We start from the raw sequence: 25,929 nt of genomic DNA on the forward strand, positions 1-25,929 counted from the left end.
CATACTGCAGCTAATACATACTTATCATAATTCAGTGGAGACTTTTCAGAGTGCACTACTTAACTGCTTTTCAATTTCTTTTCCTGTTTTGTAATTATCATTGTTTTGTTTCATTTCTTTTTTTTTTTTTCTTTTTTAATCTTTTATAGGTGATTTTTTGGCCCTGTCTTGGAACCACACTCACAGAATACTCCAGTTTTCTTTTCCTCTTGCTGTTACTTCTCTTTGGATGGGAATTTACAGAGCTGTGGGAGAGGTTTGCATAAAGCCCCTAGCTGCACTGTGGGTTTTTCAGGCTCTGTGCTGGCAATGCTAGAATCTCTTTGGGGGTTGTAATTTAAATTTCAGGTATGTGATCTATATTTATTCTTTTGTGGGACAGTTCGTTTTTTTAGTCAGATTTCAATTTTCATTTCCTGAGTATTATATTTTAATTTAAACCAATGAAATGCTATTTATACTTTACCTTTCTTTTAGATGTAATATCAAGTTCAAATCCAGAGTTGGTAATGATGAAGGCAGATTTACCAATGCAGCAGTGAACACCAGCTGAGCTGGTATTTTCCTGACCCTGTGTTCCTGTTGTAATTTCAACGACGCTTTTCATCAATTCTCCCTCTTAAGATGGTATTTCTCCCCTGCATGCTTTTCTGAATTTCTGTTCTACAGACTTCAGCTTGTCCAAAATGCTGTTGACTTTCTGTTTGTGTATCTGGTGTTTCAGACATTTCATCTGGATCCTAGGGGTGAGTACGATGACAGAGCAGCTCATTCTTGTCACCATGTGAGTGCTGCTACACAGCAAAGATTTTGTCATTGCAACAGGTTAAAGTTTCATTTCAATTGCTTCACCAAAGGTCGTGTGGACATAACTTGCAGGAACAGAGGGAGAGTGTTAATTTGTCACCTTACTTCAATGATCTTCAAAAGAACTGTATCTCACTGTTTCCTCAATCTGAATCTCTCCCTGTTCATGCATATCAGAAATCAGTCATTTGCTTCTGTGCGAACTCCTTCTGATTGGTCTGGCATTGCATTTCTATGTTTACTCATGTGCCTTCATCTTCAAAGTTTGCTACACAACCTAGCCCAGCATGTGGGGCCAGGAATTAAATTCAAACTTTTGTGTATTCCTCTTTGAAAGATGTCTGTTTGAAAGAATGGGAATCTACCTTGTGTACAAATATGCTCAGTCTCTACTTTTCAATGATTGTCTGTAACAGTTCGATGGTGTAACTGTATATCAAAACCACAAATTTCTTTGTGACATGCATTCCTCCTACCAGATAAATATTTTTCTGCTAATATCTCATTTTCCAGGGTGGTTTGATAATCATTATTCTTTTGGGGCATGGACAGAAAGCATGCCAGTCTGAGGCATCGTTATGAACTGAATGGTTGGGGACTAGATTTGCCAGCCAGGAATCATGTAAAAGTGTATTCAGACACTCTGATAAGATCAATGTATGCTCAGTTGTCTAAAAATTGTCAGTGGTTAAACGTCTCATGTAATAGAACATTACAGCCTCTCCTGGTTTTCTCATACTCTTGTTTGTTGGCTCTATCTTCCTTTTGCCTTTCAATTGACAATCCTAGTATAAATTCTTGGAGAACAGAGATTGTATGTTTCTACAGTGGTTGGCAACTCTTCCCATTCAGAGCTGGAATTCTACTCAGTAAAAATAAAGACTATAGTTTAGATGCTGATGGGTATTCCTTCTTACAGATGGGCATAACATGTAATATCTGAGAGAAGGCATGTATATATGATTTTGCATATAAAGTGGGTTTGAATCATTCATAGGCTTTAGGGAAGTGCCTGTAAGCCTGTTTCACCAGTATGGTAACCCCGGAGCAAATGCAATGCTAATACTCCTGCTTAGTGACTTTAAATAGTTTGTAAGCTGCTGTAAAAAATGTGTTGTCAAACTCTGCAACTAATTTACTTCTTCCAGTCTATAAAACAAGGAAAAGAAACATCTGTTTAAGTGAGAATGTAATGGCAGTGGGGATTATACTTTTCTTGTCTCTGTTGTTCATTGTTTTTAATCAGTTTAAACATAAAAAATGAATGCCACTGATTAATAAGTAGTGATATTTATTAGAGCTTGAGACCCTGTACAAGCCTGTATAGATGAACGCTTTTGTGACACTGCTGGCATTTCTGAAATAAATTAAGTGGATGTGGGAACATTCCAGACATTGCTGAAGACATAGTTCACTCCACATCGATGAAGTTATAGCAGAGTTAGCACAGATGACTGAAACTATCAACACAACTTCTTTGTCCATAAATTCTCTGCAGAAAGGGTTAACATGTTGCAAAAGGCATATCCTGCATGGGAATTTTCATATGCCTCTGTGTGATTCATTTATTTATATGAGCTCTAAGTCTGTCTCTCAGATTATTCAGCCCCTGGTATGCCAGAATAAATTCTTTAGAAAGGTCAACTCCACTTGCAAGGAGCCAGCCCCAACATCCTCAGGACTCGCAAAACCCAGAAACTGTTTCTTGCATGTGCTTTATAACAACCCTGAAGAGCAGCATCCAGCGAAGTGTGAGAAACACTAAAGGGTTTTACCCTGGCCATTGTTTACTGCAAAATGCCGGTCTGGTGCACTAGCACAGCTTGGGCTGAGGGGCCTTTCCTTGTCTGCTCTGTTCTACTTGGTTTCTATGGGCTTTTTTCATTTGCAAGCTAAGACAACTCAAGGTTAAGCCGTAGCTGACAGAAAAGAAAAAAAACAATTTGAAATGAATGTTTTGACATAATCAAGTAAGATGAACAAAAATACTGCAGGCACATTCTATTGATCATTTCTTACTCTTAAGCATGCAACATTCTGTTACTGAGCCTCGAGGACCCTGGGAGCAAAGCAGCGAAGCCATGAGTGTTACTCTACAGATTTAGATACAGGTTGTTATTGGGGTGGTGTAGATATGTATGTATGAATAAAATAGCATAAGAAAGCTTTTTATTGCTTCAAGCACTTCAGCAGTATGTGTAACAGCATCCAGAAGGAAGTTCAGGAGCAATCTCAGTAGAACAAAGAACAGAGAAATCTCTGGAGTGCAAGGAGATGAGCATGGAATACACAATCAAACTAAAACAATAAATAAAAATGTCTTGGGGAAAAAAACAAGCATTTGAGGAGATGCTCAGTAAATAGCAATGAGCAATCAGTATGAAGATTTGGAAACAGTTTATGCTGTAGGTCACTGAAGTATGAACAGAAATTTTTGCAGGATCTAGGTCTTACAGTGACAAGTAGGACTGGGATCCTCCGGAGATATGGTCCACCGTAGCTAAGGGTAGAGGTTCTCTACTAACTGTGCAAGAGTGCACATACATTTTGTGTGGTAATTATTAGAGAAGGGAGTAAATACAGGTGCATTCATGTTTTTTGGTCAACACATAGAAATGCCTAAGCAATCATGAGTTCTTTCAATTTGTCTTGGGTAACTTGAGAGGGCAACCAGAGCTCTGTAAAGCCACACAATTGTGTCAAAGTTTGGATGTTTGGTTTCTAGTTTCCGTAACCATTTTTTGCCTCTAACAAACATATTCTCTTCATTAAAACTCTGTGATCTATCCTGCCTAATACTTGATTTGTGAAGTGCTATTCCTCTTCCACAGCGACTGACAGAACAAATCGATGGTAGAGCATGTCTAGTAGGCAGCAAGACAAATGAGTAACGTGCTAACTGTGAACTCTCAGACAAATATTAATACATTAAACTTAAGACTTATATCTGCACAGGACACACCTAGAAGCCTAATTAACATTTTTGTGAAAAATAAATATCAGCTAAGAGGTACTGCTGGATTTTCACAAACTTGGATTTTCTGAATGAGTACTCAGGTGACATTTCCTGGGTTTAAAATCAATTTTTCTAAGGTCAGTATCTCTTTTTGGCTAACCAGAAAAGGGCAGTTCAACAACCCCTTAAAACATTGTTTATGTAATTTGGTTTTATTTTTTAGATATTTGTATGCATTTTAATCAATCCTCTGGAAAGTCTAAGGCAGGTGATGCATTGTTAACCTCATAATGTCCAGCAGCTACCGTTAGTCAATGGGTGAAATTCAAGGCTTAAAATTTTATATAAAAAATAAATATTTTTTTTAACTTAGTGAAGACATTAAGATGAAAAAAGAAAATAAGCTTTATGTCATTGTTTCAAACACTGCTTTATGTCCTTGAAGACTCGCCAAAGTATGCAATTTTAAAATACTGTCATATCAACTGGGAAAGGAGAAATGAATACATCCTTTTAAATATGTCCTCTTCACATGAGTAGTAAAATGAAATATGAAGTTCAGCACATGCAATGCCTCATCAGGAGATGAATGAGTCTTCTCTGAGTGCCTCTGAAAAGCAGCCATCACTTTTACCGGACCAAAGAATGGAAGGGCCTCAAAGTCCCATTCACAGGCTATTTGTAACACTCGAACAATGTCAGTCAGAAGGATTTGAACCAGTGAAAAATTATTCCATTGGTTTTCTAGCTTTGATCACAAGAGGGAGTATTTGCAAGTAATCTTTCCTTGTAAAAACAAAAATGCTGCTTAACACTGCAAGCAGTGGATTTGGGCAATTAACTGTTTTCTGCAATGCACCAACAGCATCCATATCAAACTTACAACAAGTCCAAATTTTTTCTTGTTTGTCTATTCGTGGAAGTGCACATGACCAAGAGACCTTTGGAAATTTCATGCAGATTGTACACCAATCGTGGTGAAGTGTTTTAAAGGAAGAAATTGTAGTCTAACACTCAGAGCCAGATTACTGTGGCATAAATTCTTTGTTAATGAATCAAAGGAATAAATAAATCTTTCTCCTACTTGTATCTTTCTGCCCAAAAGAGACTACCTTTCCATAAAGGTGTCTTTTATTTCTATTAGTTATAAGCTTTAATTGTAGTTTCTCAGAAGGTAGCACATCAAGGAAAGGAACTTGTGGAGTGTAAAAGCAAAAAAAGGCAGTTTTGGATTAGTGTGATTTAAACGTCACAGTTTAAAGCTATCTGCAAGTTCATAACAGCAACAAAAAAGTCTTCATTCATTAGCAGTGATGTGACTTGCAGCTGTGTTTGGTGCCAATCAGTTGTCTTACACTAAAGAAAGAGAAGACAACCTGGCTGGTAGAATTGAAATTAAAAATAATAATAATATTGGCATAGTTTGTTATGAGTTCTATCTAAATATCTTGAAACTAAGTCATGAATTAGTGAAGGTTCATAACTTTCCTGCAAATTAAGAATAATTTTTACCCCCTCCTTGACCTATAAGCAGAATTTGACCCAGAGGGGGCTACACTGCTCATGCAATGGGAGGGCAATGACACCGAAGGAGAAGGAGGGGGGAACCCATGTTATTGTAGGAATAGAGAATTGCTTGACGTTCAAAGGAAGATGGCAGCAGGCTTCATAATTCCCAATCTGCTGGGTTAACCTTTTCCTTGTTTAAAAATGTTACGGAACTATTTGAGGATCTGAGGAACATGGAGCAAGGGAAGAAGATTTGCTTTAAAGCCACTCTGTCAGGTAGAGCTATGCTCTGTATATAAATGTGATTTTTTTGAAGACTCTGAGTTTAATAGAAAATTTCCATGAAATCAAATGTGGAAAATTATTCCACCGAAAAAAACCCTTTTGTTTGTATTTATCCATTCCACCACAGCGTCTGCAATGCAAAGAAAGCGGCTTTGTTCAGACTCTTCAGTGCAAATTTTTCTGGCTTTCTGTGAGAGCGATTAATTATTTTGCAGCAAGCAGAGCTGCTCATTGTGGTCAATGTACTTTTCCTGACCACACGGAGGTGTTTTGATGATGGTTGGCAGAGCAATGTGTCAGGATCTTGCTCACTGACGTTGGTGATAGGTGGTAACATATCAGAACCAGTGGGAATGTCTGAGCAGCCAAATTATGAAGGAGTGGAAAATGCCAAGCCAGTGCTCAGAGGTGTGAGCAAGGATGGTGCCCTTCCTCTCTGCCCTTCCTCTCCAAACTGCCACACACACCTGCCAGTTCTGCAAAGTGCTTGAAAAGCCTGGGCTTCCCAGGATGTGCTGGCAGGCGTGGAGAGGGAAGAAGGAGGCATCGTCTGGCCGTGGCCCCAGGCACTTCCCCTTGCACTTGGAAGGAGGTATGGCTGCTCTCTAACAAAGAGAAACTTAAATTGGAGATCTTGAAGTTAGCTTTATTAGTTCTGGGTTTGCTCTTTCGAGGTCCCTTCCAATCCCAAACATACTGTGATACTGTGAACATTTCACCACCTCCTCAGTGTCAGTAACCATTCTTAATGCTTGGAATAAGCACCAAAATAACTGGGTTGGAGCCAGCCTCTACCTACCCTGTCCCTCTGACTTGTACTCTTCTTGATGGTACCACCCCATGGAGAACAGGTGATAGGACAGCACCCACTCCCACCAAGTGGAAATACCCATATCTTGGTGTGAGTGCTGGCAAATATAACCATTTCATAGGCTCAAGAGCCAAGTTACAGTAATTTTTTGGCTTTAACTACATTGAGGGAGCTTTCAGGCAATGAGTACAGAGGGTTTCAACAAAATCATCAGTTTTTCCTAACTGCTACTTGATTTCCTCTTGTTCCTGTGCCTGATTTCCTAACTGCTTCCTCTTTAAAATCTGTATGTTCCCTTCGTTCCAGAGTTGGCCTTTAAGAACAGGAGTTCAGAGAAGAGAATATCCCTTCAGCTTGATGTGAATTGCAAAGCAGGGCTCTCTCCTTCCATTCTTAAACACGAAGGGTGGTACAAGTAGCAGTGCTGACAGTGTACATTTGCAGATGCCACCATATGGGTCTTGAAAAACTAGTTGCACCGATGATTCCCTGCACATGTAGGAGACAGTTTGCATTGTTGGCATCGTCCCTGCACAGAAACAAGCACAGCTTAGCAAAGCTAAGCAGATGGCACTAGATCTGGTGCCAGGGAAGCACTGAATTAAAGGTTATACCCACCAGGTTTGATGCGGTGCCAGTTTGAATTGGTACAGAAGCTTCGGCCCACCTGCTTATTGGCCCCGTGACATCTGGCATCTTTTTTTTTTTTTTGTATTTTTTTTTCCCCTTGGACTAAGCTAAATGCAGCAAGGAAAAATGTCACTTTAAAAAGCTAGTTACCAATAAATGGGATTAAAATTTTCTATGAAAAAAGTAAGCTTTACAAATACATTATGTTTAACGCTGCTATATTAGAGATTTTGCAACAGCTTTGGGAAGATTATATGGTGGAAAATAAGAGTCTGGGTGAAACCACATTTTACAGAACCACTTAATGGTCAGGGCGGCATACTAATGAACACGCATAGCTGTTAGGAGTTTACGGCTATCAGCAGCCCGCACATAATGGCTCACTGTCTCAGACTGTCACTGTACATATGTTGTCACTCAGAGCTGGAGAGATATTTTATGCTACACCACCTGAGTGTGGCTGGTGTAGGTGCCTCACAAACAGCAATGCACCCTGCTAAACTTATTGCCGTGCTCCACTTAAGATGTCTCCCTCACTCATTTGTGTTGTCCTACATGTTGCACCATTCTCTTTGTGAAGATTATTATTATTTTTTTAAAACCAGTCCTTCCATCTTCTCCACACGTTCGCATGCTGTATACACAACTATGCTGCCATGGGGGCTGTGCTTGTCGCACAGACTAAAACTGTTTATATGTCTTCTCCATTAGGGATTTAATCCTTGCTCCCTTGGTGTGAAATGAAAGCATGCAGCTGTATGGCACTCTGGAGATGATTACCATTAGAGCTAAGCCTGAGTTTATACACACCATGAGCCAGATTAATCAACAATTTATCGACTTGAAATGGAATCCATACAGCATTGTTTTTGACTTTTTTTTTTTTTAAAGGGACTCAGGCTGCCTGAATAATTTTGGTGGAAAATTGTCAGAAAATCATTGAACCAGATTTATTAAGTATCTGAAAAACAGTGACAGGCATTCTATGATTTCTAAGGCTTCATCACAGAATAGCAGGGAAGTCAATTTGCTTACAAACCATAGACATACATTTTGAAATAATCAGTGCTGGTTTGGAGTCTTCATTACAAAAGGGAAGAAAAAATTATCAGCTTTGGAAACTGCCTTGAATTTTCTTGGCTTCTGTATAGTCAGCACCAATGTTTAGAAGAAAACAAATGAAAAGCTGATAGGAATGGATAAATAAGGCAATATATAGTTGAAGAGATGAATGTGCTGGAAAGCCAGTCAGAACACAAGCGTACTTCACTGCAAAAAGACTGCTAGTCTTCTCCACACAGTAAGTAGAAAGGCATTGCATGCCTGGAAATCTTTAGCTTGAGAGAATTAAAAAAAATACAGAAAAAAACCCACAAAATTTTCCACTGCTGACCTTTGAGACAGCGAATGTTTGCATGAGACCTGATCCAAAACGCACCGAAGTCAGTGGAAAGACCACTGGGTCATGCCTGTCTTTTCTTGACCTTGTTGCTGGTATTTCTGCTTCTCGCTTTCTCCAGCCTAGACAACTGCACAGTGCTCTATACTGCAGGAGGCCGCCTCACAGTCCTTTCCCAGCACAGATATGCATTGAGTTTCAAGCTGGCCACTGACTTTTCAAACTTTCCTACAGCACAGCTTTGGGACATGCCTTGGCTATTGATTTCGAAGGACAGAGTTTACAGCTCTAACCTTCCACATTCATTCCTTGTGGACAACAGCCCAATTGCAGTAAATGAAGAGAGCTGCAGCTCTTCTGGCAAGGTACCAATGAAGATCAAAACCTTGGAGGTAACTTCCTTCTTCAGCTGCCTCAGAAGCAGCCTGGTCTATGATTCTCCAAATCTTCAGACTTTGTAGACAGAGATGTGCAAGGGCAGCTCTGTTGATTTTGGGGTTGGGTGGGGAGAGCCAGGCTGGCTCACTTTTTTGTGTCTGACTTTAAATGTTGCTAAAGTAATATTTTGGCTATTTTTATGGGTTTTGCTGAATGTCAACACTGAAATAAAAACAATGGGCCAGACTTTGAAACCTTATTCACAACAGGTCCTCTTCCTTGTCTTCTCTGAGCTTGAGAAATTTATCACTCAGTTCAGTAGCAGCACCAATTAAAAAGTGTGGGGTTTTTTTGTGGTTTTGTTGTTTTGGTTGTTGGGGTTTTTTTGTTTGTTTTTTGTTGTTGCTGTTGTTTTGGTTGGTTGGTTGGTTTTGTGTTGTTGTTGTTTTTTTTTAATAATTTGACAAATGTTCTATTTACATAACAGATTGGTAAATAGTTTGGAGAGAAATTGCTTTCCCTAGCTCTTCAGATTTCCTCATCTAATACTGCTTTCTCAGAATACAGCAAATTAAACTTATTCTCTTGCATTTTCAAGTTATAGGCAATATCTCATATTACCCAGGCACAATGATGTTGAATTTAAAACTACATCCCTAAAAAAAAGTTATAAACCGAGTATCTTTATTACATATCTGTAACCAATATAAATAAGGATATAAACTTTTCACTAATGGTTTGCCTGAATTTAGTCTATTTTCTTCTCTTATGCTTTATTACTATTGCAGATTAGATATTTCACCTGGCACACCTTCGTAATTTCCATCACTGACACTCTATCCCAATTTTCAACTTCTTCCCCACTTTTATTATCTTCACCACTCTCAGCTTCTTCTTTGAACTCAGATCATCATTACCTCCTCTTATGGATTTTGAAATACAGTATTTTCTAAACTTTTCAGTGACAACTTCTGGATTTATCTGATCCGATGCTGTCTTAAACCGATGACAAAGCAGTGCTGCACCAGGACTTCTTTATCTTCCCTGTAGGAGTTACAGCACGGTCCCCTGCCAAGATCCATAAGGGCTCCAAACCCTCTTTAAAGGGCTTGTTCTCGACTACATCAGGCACCTGCAGCTGTGACATCCTGGTATGACTACAAGAGAGGCATTCATTTCTCCAATGATATTCTTCATTGCTGGTGTTAGACACCCTTTGACTGTACCTGGGACAAGCATTCTCCTTTCGCATACCAGCACACCTGGTCTGCTGTTCTGAATGATGTTCAGCCAATCCTTCATTAAGTCTGTAGACATCCATCCTTGGTTTTGACACCTAACAATTATTCCAGTAGGCAGCTGGTCCTTCAGCATTGTTTTCCGCTTCAAGATCACATACGGTGGCAATTTTATACCATCTGCTAACACTACCAGCGATACTGTAATGCACATTTTTTCATTCCCCAAAGTTTTGATGATGACGGATTTTGTGCCTATATCTTCAATGATGTTATAGGATGGCTCATCAAAGGAAACTGGTGTCTCATCTGCATTTCCCATTTGGATCAACAGATAATCGTGACCTTTACACAATCCAATCATGTATTGCTGGAATGCAATGAATTTTTTTGTGAAGTTGGAAGGTAAATGTTGGCAACGTGAAGTCCTTCTCTGTAGGCAAAAACCATTATGACATATCATCTGTATCCACCAGTCATTACTGGTCTTGAATTTTTGCCATGTAATTTGTCATGCTTGTGCTGTTTCTTGAGATTTCAGTTTAACGATTTCCTGTGTAAATAGAATTCTAACCTTTTTTGATTTTTAGTGCATAAATTCTGAAACTTGTTGTTCCACTTCAGCAGAAAGCCTGGATTAGATGACTTCCAAAGGTCCCTTCCAACCTCTCTATAATTCTGTGATAGGTCATGGAAGTGTACTTTTTCAGGCACTGAATGATTTCTGCATTGAATTAGTGCACAACAGCTTCTGTTTTGATTATTTCCATCTTGGCACATTTGCCTCAGTAACATTATATTTCCTCTTGGACTCACAACAGCTAGTTTTTCCTGCATATAGTACCACTGTGAGTTTGAAATCTGCATTGTAACTCCTGCTTATACCTTTCGGTATGTTTCCTGTTGCACTTGTCCTTCTTATCTCCAGATGTTTTGCTATTTCACAATTCACCTGAAGTGATTAAAAAACCCATGGTAGAATTCTCTGACCCAACCCACACTTCTTCCCTAGTGAATGAGAAAACCAGCAGTAAATCGCTCCACTGTCTTGTTCAAAAATTGGGGTGGTTTGGGCGTATTCATGCACATAAGTAAAAAACATTCCACAGTGCACAACCGTGGTGTCATAAGACAACCTCCAATTTTTAAGTTAAATTTTTGGACAAAATCCCCTAATCTTGTTTTTGGGCAAACAGAATGTTGTTTGATGTTGCTGGAATTGTGGTCATATTTAATCAGCAGTTTTTGGTAGTCAGGAAACCATCAACGTAGTCTGTGTATGCATTCAAGAATAGCCAATTGCGTTTATTAAACTATGTAAACCAGGTCTGCGTACCGCATGACCTGGGAAATCGTCTTGTTTGGCCAGCTAGTCCCACAGACACAGCCTGCGCTCTCTGACAGTGGCAGAGATTGGATGAGCAATAACCCTTGGCTATGGCCAGAGCTGATGCCACATTGGTGCACATATACCTCTGGTGTGCTGCCCAGACATCCGTTTAGTGTTTGTGCACCTAGAGAGGGATATCAGGTCTCTTGGTAGGTATTTCCTTGCTGTAGACTATATGACAATTAGATTGGCCCTCTACGTAGACAATTCTCCTGAGTGATGTACAATAAATACTGTATAGACAAACCATGTAATGTCAGATGATAGATAAAATATTGCTCATTACAACCCACATGCAACATATTTTCAGATCACAAAGGAAACTATTCAGAAATAACATCTTAACAATGAAAGATACTGACTTGAAGTATTTTACCAAATATATTATATTTTGAAATGCATAGAATAAATACAATTAAATGTTTTACATTATTAAAAAATCCAAGCAAAAAACCCTTTTTCTTGGCATATAATTGCTTAAAACTAATCACTAGCATGGTTGTAAAAAACCAACAAAATAAACTGGTAGCATCCTACACTGCTACTACCTTTTTTCCATAACAGTAAACATTGAACTTAAGGCTTTATTTTTTCACCCAGGTGCTAATTCCAGATAATTAATTGTGTGTTGCTGTGAAGTACCTCATAGCAATGGAATGTATTTAACTTCTTTAATTAAACTCTAACGGGATGTATTTTTAAAATAACATAGTTCCTTCATTATTTTGGTGAGCTGGATTTAACTTCACTAGTTACAGAGTAGAACTGTTTTATAGACTTCCTTTATTATTTGAACAGTAGACAAATAAAAGTGGAAATAAAAAAGGTCATTTGTTTTTGAAGGTTTTATTGCTCCAGTCACAGATAGTACATATAAGTGTAAAAAGACTGTGGTCCATATTAGCTCCACTATATATTTCTAGGTTTGCTCTTTAAATTAAAAAAGTGTGACGGCATGAAAAACAGATGCTTTCAACCCATTTTCCTCCAAAGTGAGAAAAAATACATGTATGTTTTGAGGTGCTAGAAAAATTATATATAGGGATGGACCATTCTGAAAAGATCCTCTGCTTCCTAAACAATTTATTTGGAGTTGGCATAGACCGCATTGGAGTTCACAAGCTCAAGTCTGAATTTTTGAGATAAGCATTTGATGCCTAAAAAAACATAGGTTTTGTTTAGTGAAAAATCTGCCTCACAATGTAAAGCCTCAAAACAAGACTGTATGTACATCTGTTGCATCTTGCTTTCAGTGAGAAATCTTGAAGCTGGAGGCCACTGAACGGTTGCAGATCTGCTCCATGCTGAGTCCTTCTGTGGTATAAGAATGTGATGTGCTGTGAGGAGGGAAATGACTGGAAGCCTTCACTTGACAGGTCTGCATAATCTGGCTGCTTACGTTTTTGGTCATATAGCAGTACAAGTAGAGTTTAGATTTTTGTGTTCGTTTTTCATCAGATATTATCTGTATACTCATAATAATGAAATAAACCTAGGACAGCTTGCAAACTCCTCTGTGGGTGTTCAGATTCCTCTTCTTGATTAGCTTCTTATTAATTTGTATTCATATAATTTCTTTTCCGTGGGATAATTTGCTAGCTTTCCCCTGGTTATTTCTTAAAATGTTAATACTTATTGATTCTTTTCAAATTTGACTTTGCACTAAGATTATTTCATTTTCAATTTAATTTCATTTTCAATTTTATTTCAAAAGATTCTAGTAATGCAGTGCTGAAAATGAGTATAGGTGTTAAGGGTATCAACTAGAATAAATGTTAGATTATCAGTAGAACATCAGGCTTCTTGTTTAATGTGGTTTTACACTGACGCATCATGTACATATGTCTTTTTTAGGCACTTGCACAAGCAGACAGTCTATAAAGAATCCAGATACAAAACCTGTTCAGTTTATGCTGGATTTGCATGTAAAAAATGCTTTTTCCTGTAAAAATACCCTAGTTTTCATACCACGGACATTGTCATACTCAAGTCTGATCCCTGTCAAAATCAGAGGGATCATAATTTTAAAATTTGGGCTTCAAGGTCAAGTTCAGCAAGGTCCATATTGTCATCTTAAATGTACCAAGTGAATAATTAGAAGATAATGCCACAATGCAACTTACAGGAAAGAGAATCAATGTAACAGCCTGTATAAAAACCAGTCTCCCTCCCAGAGCAGTCATGCTATAGTACGACATCCATGGTGGCGATCTTCCTCTCTGAGTATACAGAAACAAGCCCCAAGGAGGAACAGCACCTGTCTTTGAGAAGATTTAAAGACAACAAATTGCTGTTTGAGAAATCAAGATGGCAAAAATGTTGAAATCAATAAAACTTAAAGGAAGGGCTAGCTATAGTTCTCTTTTACAGGGAAGCTGTTAAAAGAAAGTCTTAGAATCAGTTTTTTTTCCTCACATCTTACAATTCAGAGACATAAAGTTGTCTTCAGCAAAATTTGCCAACAGCTAACAAGAAATTTTTCTGCTACACCCAACTCAGTACTTGAAGGGAAATACCAGCCCCTATGATGTGTAGGATCTGTAATGAACTCCAACTGGAGTGCTGGGAACTTGTGACAAGGGCCAGTCTTCATATGATGAGTCCCAAGATTATTTGGACACGAATATGTAACACTTATTCATAGAATCAATACTTCATCACAGCATCAAAGACAGACAAAGAATATCATTTGAGGGTGGGTGATTTTTTTATTCTTATTATTTCTTCTGCACTGGGAAATTTTATATAATTAGAGAAGGGACTTGCATTGATTACCCGGTCCTGGGTTGGAATAACTTCAAGGTTCTGAATTTTGATGCAGATTTGAATTAGGACAGAATTTAATTGCTGATGTGTACTTATGTACTTTTCTAGGGAAAAGGAGCTTTTATAATATTCAGATAAATGTACAGTAATGGCAATACTGCAAAATTTCTATTTATACAGAGGTTTAAACTTTCCCACTTATCTCATATGTAAGTTCTTTCCTTCTCTAAATTGGATATAATATCTGAGAAATAATTACTTTTTAAAGTAATGTAGATGAATGTCTCTTAAAAACAGTTTCAGTTTCCAGTGCAACACATTGCTCAAAAAACCTGAAGCAACATTAACAGTGGTGATGGCTTCTCTTTGGACTCATCAGTCGATGAGTGAACAGGAATACGCCATTTGAACTGTATCAATACACAACTTACATGTTGCTCGTTAAATACATGCAATAGAGCAGCTACAAAGAATAATGAAATTATTATGAGAAACTTTATGACAGATACTTTTGAAAAAAAATAATTGTTTGTGAAAAGATGCAAACAGAATTGTATGTTTAATTATTCACATAGCTTTAATAAAGATAACAATTAAAAATCCAGACAAAATGCTTACAATATTTGAATAAGATTGAGAAGCATCTATAAAATATGGAATTGGCTGTAAATTTAAACAGTTCTTACTTTAATTTGACATTAAAGTGGTTCTCAGGACCCAGGACTTGGTCTGTAGTGAGCAACAGCAACTTTTCTGTGGTTCTTTGTGTGACAGTCAAAGTATCTAGTGTAAGTGACCACCACAAAACGTTTTTGTCGTAGCTACAGGTAAGAGATAACTAAGCAGTGACTGTCATTGTCAAAGTTTTCCATGCAAAAGATTCAGTGTACTTTAAAAATGTATCTGTCGTGTGACTGCAATGTCGCTGAATTATGACAAGGAAATATCTGTGATATGACAGTGGCATCATACAACTGTCAATATAAAGTAAGTGCGATGGGATTGCTCTGTACTTTAAAGCAACTGCCATGTAACAGGGGTTGTGACTAGGCTGTAATAGCAATGTGACTGCAACGTGCCAGCAGAGTGACTGATAAGTAACTCCTAGAAAAGAGAAATCCCAATTAAAATTGGCTTTAATAGTTTTGAAGTGCTGCAGACCCTATTTGCATTGACAGCACTGCCCATCAGCTTTCAGGTGGGCTTTTAGTTGGTACCTCATGAGAGGCCAAGCCAACTTTTTGCTGTGCATCTGGCAGCCCCTAGGTCCATCCTGGATAAACTACTTTGATACCTGATCAGAGTCACACCATGGCAAGGGAGCTGACTCTAGACATAGCCTCATGAGCAAGTTTTCCTCAAACCAAATGCAGACAATGTGGGTGGGTGGCCAAAACACGTTTGGACCGGCCTCCCTGCATGCTGTGGTGAGAGATCTCATCCCCAGGACTCCCTGGGATAGCATTACCCTATGGTAAGCAGGACAGAGACCTTCTTGAGGACGTCCCCACTGTCTGTGAATGCTTTGGATCAGACCTCTGTCCATGGGTTCATTGCCTCTCTGTTGGTCACCCCCTCTGGCTCCCTGGAATGAGTCCTCAACAATGAATGCTATGGACACTTGGCAAGTAAGGAGAGAGAACATTACAAATTAATTAAGAAAAAGGAAGGAATGGAGATATTGATGTTCAGATAAATTGATTTGCCCTGAAGTTATGCAGCGTGTTATTAGCAGTCTTGTGATTAAAGTAGTGTTGGTTGAAAAATGGGTTTCATGGATAGTCTTCAGTTTTCCAATGCATCAATGGAAAAACCTGATTCTCTGAAGGAGGAATATATTTTTTTTGCAAAAAAGATGCTAGAGATTTTCCTTTACTTTCAGCTTTTGAGATTCCGTGTCTCCTCTTGTCCCCTCCCTCAGATTTCAGTTTCCCTCAAATAATATTTGGAACATTGCAACCAAAATGAGAAAAACCAAACAAACAAACAATAAACCAAACAAGCAAACAAAACCCCCAAAACAAACAAAACAAGCGCAAACTAGAAGAAGAAAGGTTAAGACTACTTTTAATTTTCTCTTATCTTTAGGAAGTGTAATGGCCATCTTTGCTCTGGAAGAAGGTCCAGATGGGAAGAGAAAAACTGCTTTAGAAACACTGTTTGCCTTGTTCAAGACAAAGACATGGACATTTTTACATCAGTGAGACTGAAGAAAAAGTCAGTGATGCCATGAGAGGCCAGATGACTAATTTGAATTCTCCTCTAGCTAGTTATTGTTTAACATAGAGAGAAGAAACTTATTCTTGTTTTATGTCATAATAATTAGTAAAGAAATCAACATTAAAGCTAATAGTCGTTAGCCCAAAATAGTCTTTCAATGTGAACTAGAATCTGTACTCTCTGTGTCATTTACCTCAGGTTTGGCCAATATTTCAAATAAATACTTTTGTTATATTTGCATTCCGCTGCATTTAGTGTTTTGATGATGCATTTTAAAGCCTACTATTTTCTGGCTTCTGTTCTGTATTCTGGTTTGCCTAATCCTCACTGGATAGACCCCAACAGCTCTATTAGAGTGTGGTTTGTAGCTTAGCAGGTATTTTAGAAAACATGTTAATTTGGAGATCATTCTCTGCTTGGGAGACTGTGCAAAGTGGACTTTGGACCCAGCAGACTGTAAAGGCTCGGGAGGAGCTGTTACAGTGTGTCTTGCTAATCCCTCTTACAGCCTTTTGGGTCAATAATCTGAGCACTAATGTTTTCTTAGATCTATTATGTCAGTCCAGCTGCCTTGCATTCATATTAAGTTTATGGGATTCATATCTTTATGAGATTCCAGTACAAAAAAAAAAAAAAAAAGAGAAATAAGGATCTACAATTTACATGAAAATTCAAAGAAATGATGTAGTCAGGTTGCTGTCCCCTTGCACTTCCACCTTCAAGAATTCCAAATATGTTAGTTCATGTAATGGATCATTGGTATGTATGTCATTGTATTCAGGTCACAAATCAAACCAACTGTGTTGGAAAGGAATGCAAACATCACTCAAGTGGAGAATAATATTTCATATTAAACAAAGGAGGACAGGAATAGAAGTTCATCCTATCTGAAAATGGTTCGGTTTCTGCATACCAATACCTTCTATCGGCAGAAACACCTGCAGCCACCATAAGGTCCACCTTTCAAAGGGAACATTTTCATCTTTTCCGTTTTTCTTTAATATAAAGGAGCAAAATAAGTATACTGATGTGCAATTAATTGTAAAGACTCACTGCTGAAAAGATTTACTTGTGGTTCAGCAGTGTAATCATCTGTTGGGCATTTGCTATAAATCATGGGTGTCTGCTGTTGTCTTCACTAATTAGTACACTAACTTATTATTAAGTCACTTAAACATTATACAAAATCTGGGCTGTGCGCAAAATTACTGGGGGAAGGAGAACACTTGAAGTTTTATTGCACAGCTACAAAGTGTACCATAAATATCTGGGTGGTGGACAGTTGTAATGCATGAGATGAGATGGAATATATATCCTTTAGTAGTAGCTCTACCCATCCGTAATTATAAAAGCCCTTTATTTTGCAGGCTTCAGTGTGCCAGTTCAGTTACTCAGGCACCAAATAAAGGTCTCAAGCACAATAATTCAAAGCAACTGGTACAGTAGTAAGTGAAGTTTTAAACAACAGTAGACAAGTTGATTAGAGCCTTTGGAGATGCATGCCCTGAATAAAAGTTAACCTTTGTGAACTTTGAATACAAAGCTTTCAGATGAATTTTATATGAAATCTGGTGACAAAGAAAAGCACTATTCAGCAAGGGCTGATTAATTGAGTTACACTTCATTGTAAACCCCTGACAATGATAGAAAATAAATTTAGCAATGTGCTTTGTAGCCATACAAGTTGACAGGATCTCACTAAAAAGCAAGAATCAGACCACATAAAGGCCCTGTTGAATACCTCTGAAGAGAGTCTGGTGAGTGAAATGTAAAGCCAGGATTTACAAATATTACATAAGCGAACACTGTTACTGCACTCAGGCTGAAAAATCCTGTTCAAATCCAATAAGTGGTTTAAGATGTGCAAATAGAGGTTTCTGCAGGGAGTCAGGCATTAGAAGCCACCTGGAGCATGTGGTAAAGATTGTATCCATCAATACAGCAGCTGGACTGAAATTATAAAGAGAGCTGCTTTCCATCACGCCTGTTTTAATGCATACATTTCTCCTGTCACTAGCTCCCCAGGAAAACTACTAACTACAAAAATGAATGGTACCCATTACTGATATTCATACTTGTGACAACAGAGACAACAATCACAACACAACAGTAAGCAAAAAAACTGATATCCAAATTATTTTTAAGTTGTTGCGGAGGAAAGATCTTGAGAACCAGTTGGTAATATTTTAATAACACTGTAGGTTAGAGGAATGAAGCAGGCATCTGGCATTCAATCCAAAGTTTCCTTATGCTCCCTGCATTCCATCAAATCATGCACCAAAGCAGTTTAAACAAAGCAAGATCAGTAAAAAATTGTTTCAAGAGGGGGAACCCTATGTAACGCTCAGCTGTGTGCCAGCACCAGGGAAAATGTGACAGTGGTTTTCATTAAGATTTTTTTAAAATGACACGAATTTACCATAAATCTATTCCCTGTGCATAAAGAGTGCTTTTTAACCTTATGTTAGTGTGGGATGGACTGCAGAAGCAGGTAAAGTAGGCATTTGCTTGTCCAAGGCAGTAGCTTGGGGCAGCAAAAATCATCTGCAGTTTCCTTCCCAAATGGGCAACAGTGATGGATCAGAGAAATGTGGACCTCAAGTTAGAAAGAAATACCATGAAAAGAATGTATGAGTGCCACTGAGAAACAGGAAAGGAAACTGTTAAATTGCTCATGGTAAATTCATGTTAAAAAATAATAATAAAAAACAAGTAAGCCATATTGCATGTGTAGGGACAGACTGTGCCACTAAGTCACAGACCCAAGCTGTGGGTGTTGTGGAGTAGCATTGTTCCCCAGCAATTAAAATGAACATGATCGCCACACAAAACTACAATGTGTTCCTTCCCATGTGAGTTGTGCTCTCCTTCTGCCAGTGCTTCTGCTCCCTGACACGACCAGCCACCACAGTGAGCTGTAGCACTCGCTGGTGTTTCAAAGAATTTGGGGGATTGGAGTGTCATTGATGTCTCTTCATAAAAAAGGAAAGTGAACTGGGTTGCTTGAGTGTTTACTGTCCCTTTTGTCAGGTATCAGTTCAAGCATCAGGATCTCCCAGTCCAGTATTTATGTTATTATTTTATTCCATGTGCATTTTGAAGAAATACTTTAATACTGATGTTGGGTGTTTGGCCAGAAGCAGGTTGTGCAGTTGAATGAATGAGAAGTAGATTGAGTGTCGGTTCCTATGCAGATCTGATGCACGAGGTCAGGCGGTGGGACATCAGCTCTTCGTTTCAGACCTCATAGAGATGAGCAACAGCTACCTAGAGAGAGAACACCCCATCCACGCCTCACCTTTTTTCTCGCCTGTCTTCTGAATATGTATATTTCTCTTTAATCGTCTATGAAAAGAACAGTAGGTGTGCATTCAAACTTTGCCAGAGTGCAGCTTTTCTATCAATTAATACTTCATTGTGTATGAGGAGAGCTGATAACAACCCAAATTCTTTCACTGTTTACTTTGCTGTGCAGCTTATTTTCTCAGTAGCTAGCCTGATTTAAATGTGTTAATGAGGGTGCCACAACCTTGCCCTGAGTGATTAGTGGACCAAATCTGTGGAGATGTTTTAACTGTTCTCCAACTTACCTGAGCTAACAAAGGTGATGGGGATCTCAGGCAGTAAGCAGTGACGTGGGTAATCCCCTGCAGTGTTCTGTGCGCACACAGATACCCATTAACCTCCCCTGGGCCCCCTGAGCTCAAAGCCTTTGTTCAGTGCATCTCACTTACCCCAATTGCAACGATATGGCTTTCAGTCCCCTGTTATTTTCTAGCACTGCTTTCTGAAGTATTGATGGAGGAGGTGAAGAAAGAGGGGGTTTTTCCTTGTGTCCTTGCCTCCAATTTGTAGATCCTTTCACTCAATGGAAATTTGTATCTCTTTCTGCTGCCATGGTGATTCAATGAGTTTGAGATTATTTTGCTAAACCTGCCTCTCCCAAGAGATGGCAGTTTGATTCTTGATGTTCTTAGACAGGTCAAGAATCACATTAGCTCAAGTCAAAAATGCTCACAGTACAAGAAGGTGAGTTTCAAGATCTTGGCAGAGCAGCAAAAAGTACTCGCTCTTGGTTCTTGTGATAGACGTTACAATGCTGCCAAATAAAAGCAGTTTTGCTTAAAGAAAACTCACAGTGGTACCACTACAGATAGAGACAAACCAGAAGTGGTGCAAACAGTCCACCCACAGAGGAGGATTAGGAAAAATACAATATGATAGCATCAGGCATAATAAAAGAAGAGACGGCAGGTGAATGACATGCTTATTTCACATCTTTGAAGCCATTTAATTTGAGACAAATTGTTGTGCGATAGCTACTCAGTCGCCCAAAGGCAGAAGCACATTTATGCTTTGCATATCTGTGACTTGTGTTGCACAAACCACAGTATAAAAGGCCACTATTCTTGGTTTGCATGTGCACATGATTAGGTCCATTCACAAATCCACTTTATTCTGCACTGTTATTTATGTACACACCAGTCAGCTACACAATGCAGCACATGGCTCTTTCTGAGCAACACAGTCTGAAAGTCTTAACCTTCTTATCTTGCAACAGAACTGGATAAAAAGCTGGATTTTTAACCACATGGCAAAGATGATTCTGTTGTGTTCTATTTTGAAATGTGTTCTATTTTGAAATGTAAATTATTAGAAAGCTACTATAAATTGAATAATCTTCCTAAAAATTATTAAAGAGAATTTTATAATAGTTATATCATAATTATGTGTAATACTGGAAATAGTCTATATATATTTTCGAGACGATGACTTTTTTTTTTTTTTGCGAAGATATGCTAAGTGAAAGATTCCACAGAACTGACTCTTGTGAATCTTTGTTTCTCACCATGAAAAGTCCAGTAAAAATATTTTACCCATACCTATCTTGAAATGCTCTCAATATTCAAACTTCATATTGCAGCTTATTTATTTTTTAATATCTTACACATCAAATTTTACCTAAAATCTCTGAAGCACTTTGAAATCAACAGATTATGGTACAGTCTAGTCATAATTATTAGCATATCAATTTTATGGAGAGCTGGAAGGACTCAGGTCATATCAACTAATTTCTAAACCTCTTTTCAATCTCGCTCTGAACATATAACAAATCTTTGCTCATTTTGAAGATCATTTGGGTGATTTTATTCATGATAGTAGTTTTCTACAGCTTTATCAGTATCTCCAAATTCTACCACCAGTCCAACATAAATCCAGAGCCCTCTTGCAAGAACTAGGATACATAAAAAAGCGCTCACCTGATCAGCTGCTTAACTTTACCTACATTGTCATACTTGCATGCTACTGTGAAAAGAACATTTAGGGATAGGCTGCATTTCAATTTATAGCAGTAGTTAATCTAATGTATTGGACCGCTTGCAATTTTTTTCCTATATGACCATGAACTTTAACTTTTTGTGTATGAGTGCAGAATATTGCAAGGAATTTTATTTCTTAATGTTTTTGTCGTGCCCTGATTTGTTCCACATGACTTCTTCCTTCATGCGTTATTTTTAGCTGGCAGCCTTGTAAATGCAGACTTGCCAGTAAGTAGAGTTCGAGTTCAGTCTCAAAAAAGCAAAGCTTTTAAAAAATAAATATGTTGTCTAAAGATTCATTTCAGGAAAGAAAATGTTCTCGGATGAAGCAATGTCAGAGCTTTTGATTTCTGTGATTTAAAGGAAGCAGGAAAGGGAAAGAAATCAGTTGAATTATTTCCATGGAACTTTGCAATTTTGTTAAAACAGTTAAAGTCATTAACTTGTGAGTCATTCAGAGCTGCAAACCAGATTTACTTATATATGACAATACATACCTGAACTCTCAAAGGTAACAGTGCTGTGGGTTGCTTGTCTTGGAAAGACTCTTTTTTGTCATAATTTTTACTATGTACATATATTTTTACAGGAAATTTTGTCTGTTTCTGTAATTTTCAAGAAAAGCTAACAAGGAAAAAGTGACACTGTTGTCTAGCCCTGGGAAAGTTATTAAGGGATTAGATTCCCTTGTCTAGGAGCATGGACCAACCTTCACTCTGCAGTCGGGACTGGGGTGGTGTGTCCTCTTGCAGAGAAAGGACATCATGAGTCCACTCTCCTGTAAAACTTCTGCATCCCAACACTAACTGTGGTTGATATCCACTGCGACACAGCTTGACAAGGGGAAAACCACAAATGCGTTTCACAGTGGAAAAGACAATTCAGAGGTCCATAAAAAGGTCTTGATGGATCCAGTTTACACACAGGGAGGACTCAAGCAACCAGATCCAAATGTAATTATTAAGATTCACAGTCCCAGAGCCCACAAAATCTGCCAAAGTTGGGGTAAAATATGGAAAGGTAAAACTTCAGACTAAAGTTGAAGATCTGTGGCTAGAACTTTTAGTATACCTAAAAGTCAGCTTTCATCAAGCAAATTATAGTAATTTTAAATACCGAACTGTGTGGGGAAAAGATTGTCAGAGAGATTCTTTATTTTTCAGTATATGAATAACCCTTTGACTGAAAATTGAATGCAACCAGCCATTTTCTTTCCTCATCCACTTTGCACTGTTTCTTTTCCTCCATTACTTGTGTGTCCGGTTTAGGCTACATGTGAGTGACTGATGGATGGCTCAAAAGCTTGGCCAGAAATAAATCTTTTCTATGTACTTCTTGTCATCTTTTTCCTGTGTCTTCACTTTAGGAAGCCATTTGAGGGGAAGGGAACAAAAGAAAAAAGAAAGACTTCCTGAATCTGTAGACTTCCCTCTTTTTGGAAAGGCCCTCTTCTCCCGTCTTGCTGGAATGGGATTGACCTGAATTTTTAATATTCTTCAGTAAAAAGTTGAAGCTAGATAAACCTTGATATATAAAATTTGCAGTGCCTGGACCAGTTCCAAAGTTTTTATATCTGGATTAATGGTCGTCCCACCTGAGCTGAACGCTGCTTATAATGCCACTAACATAGGACCTGAATCAGCATAAACTGTAGCATCAACAGTTCACCATCAACATGTCTACAAGTGGCACAAGACACCTAAACACTTGTTCTTTTGCCTTTTTATGAAAACACTTTTCAAGAATGTGAACCATCAGCTTGACGTACATTTTAACTCAGGAGGCACTTCATAACCAAAGGTGTGATTCTGGACAGAAGGAAAAAATTACAACTCTTCTTACTAACTTCAGTAACAGCTGGATTTTTTGGTTGGTTGGTTGGTTGGTTGGTTTGTTTGTTTGTTTTTACAGTTTTTATTTTTTAACTCATTTCAGTGTGAGCATAGCCAATGTGGGTATGTGCCTTCTAAAATCTGTAGTATATGGAAGGATTAATATTTTTATGTGTCAAGGATTCTGGGTTTTTTTGCCAACCGTGCATGTGTTTGAACCATGCTTATATTGATTGAATTCTGATTTTTAAAACTGCTATTTTTTCTTATTCTATGAATACTATGCCATGTCAGAAAGAGTCACTAGAGTGGACTCCCATCTTAAAAAGTCACAGTCTATTAGGTATTGCTTTGTCTATTGCAGGATTTTACACCATTTTTATATGTTGAATTGACTAAAATGTAATTTTGTCTGCTCTTATACGTATGTTTCAACTGAACAAATATCCTCTCTGCATCTCAAAGCTCAAGATATTTGTAAGCTATGTGGTTTGCTTTATTAGTACAAACTTTCTCTTCTCTCTAGTCTCCCTAGTCACTCATAAATAATACAGACCATGGTACACTCTAATTTTTCCAACAATATGTCCTTTTTGCATTTGTCTAATTTTATTTTTAGCATTCACAGTGAATTAGTAAAAGCTACAATTAAGTACTTCCTTTAATAAGGAGCATGATTTTTTAGGAAAAAATGGAACTACGACTGTCTCTTAAGTTTGTGTATTTGATTCGTACAATTTGATTCTATATTAAAGTACAGCTTAATTAGCAGTTGTGGCTAGATCAAATTAAATCTAATAAGGACATGAGCCTTTTTAGGTTGGTGTGTAGATACCAGAAATTTACATGTGTATGTTACTATATTAGGTATTAGATATCTTGAAACAGAGGAAATACAAAAATCTTTACAGAGCATCATGTACTAATGTAAGAAAACAATATCCTAAAACAAGACAAACATAGAGAAAAAATTAAAACCTTTGTTATGTTTATAAATTAAATTTTATTAACCTAAATATCAATTTCCAGTTTCCAAATGGAGCTTGGTCAGTTTCATGTACTTTGAATAAAAAATAAACCAAACAGACAAGAAAGATGCACTTAAAATTCAAATCGTAGAAACAGAATCTTTTAGCTTGGCAAGGACCTTGAAGATCATTGAGTCCGACTGTAAACCTAACACTGCGAAGTCCACCACTTTGACTCCATCAAGGAAGATTCTGTCACGATTACTCCTAGAAACTTCTGAAATAGCACATTTTCTGTCTGTAGCATGGAATCCATTGAGATTATCCATGTATTTACATTGTTTTTCTGTTTGCTTATTTGCGGGGGAAACATGCAGCCTTATACACTGATGATAAGTACTACATAGTGCTTGTTGCTATCTACCGCTGAATTTGCTTTTTCCTCTATCTAATCTGCTCCTTTTGTTCACTTTTGTTCACTGCCTCAAGAAGGATAAAGTCAGGTGAAAAAATAAGGGTTATGCTCCAAGAAAGCAATACTGGTATGTTAAAAGAAACAAACCGAGAATCAAGGAGAAATTTTAGAATGTAAAACTAGCCCAAAGTAAGCCAAATGTTATGTGACTTTTAGGTGGGAAATCCTTGCAGTCCTCATTTTGTATTATTCAGTACTTATTATCTTAATAACAGTGTAATTTATCTCCTTCCTTGTAAAACTCAATTGGTATAAAATTAATGCGTATATGTATATATTTGTGTTTATGTATATATATCAATGCACTAATATCTACATACCTACAGAAAGAAGAAGATTCTGTTCTTGCCTCTGCAACACATCCCCAGGTGATACTGGACAAGATAAATCAAGCAGAACTTCTGCACTAATTTGCCTTTTAAGGGGCTTGATCTGAGACATATTTTCACATATGCTCAGAACTCGTTGCTCCAACTGACATCGAAGATGGTTTTGTTTTGAATGTGCAAAGAGTAAGATAATGCTAACTAATAAAAAAAAAGGGGGTCTCAGATTGGCTACCCAGCATCAACAGACACTTGTAAGATTACTATCTATGCCTCATGTCCCCACCTGAAACATAAAGAGTAGCCGCTCCATCATTTCACAAGGTTGTTACGAAGATAAGTGTGATTAAACAAGATTTGGATATTGTTGTGATGAACACTGGAGAAACATTAATCATTCTGATTTTTGAAGGTTGTTTGAATAGTATGTATCAAGGGGTTGCAAATGGGACAGGAGGAAAAAGAACGGATAGTTGTTCATTAACTAAGTAAGCACATCCTACTTTGTGCCCTAAGTGAAATCAAGATACCATGAAAAACGGCTTGTGATGAGGTCGAGACTGTATTATTAAACTTATTTACAGAAAATTGCATTTTCTAAATTTTAAGTGTTTGACT

General features: G+C 37.8%; 1 long non-coding RNA gene across 4 annotated transcripts; it reads left to right on the top strand.

Annotated features, from left to right (window-relative positions):
- On the top strand, positions 1–25,929 carry LOC136098347 (uncharacterized). 4 transcript variants are annotated; one of them, XR_010650932.2, is made up of 5 exons: positions 1–348; positions 478–627; positions 725–8,789; positions 12,657–12,779; positions 16,258–16,629. It is a non-coding gene; the product is annotated as an uncharacterized lncRNA (long non-coding RNA). The 4 variants fall into 4 exon arrangements; XR_011737366.1 differs by lacking the exon at positions 16,258–16,629 and adding an exon at positions 23,077–25,929 and having other exon boundaries at positions 478–8,789; XR_011737365.1 differs by having other exon boundaries at positions 478–8,789.

The sequence above is a fragment of the Patagioenas fasciata genome, chromosome 2 (genome assembly GCF_037038585.1).
Source record: "Patagioenas fasciata isolate bPatFas1 chromosome 2, bPatFas1.hap1, whole genome shotgun sequence".
Taxonomy (NCBI): Eukaryota; Metazoa; Chordata; class Aves; order Columbiformes; family Columbidae; genus Patagioenas; species Patagioenas fasciata.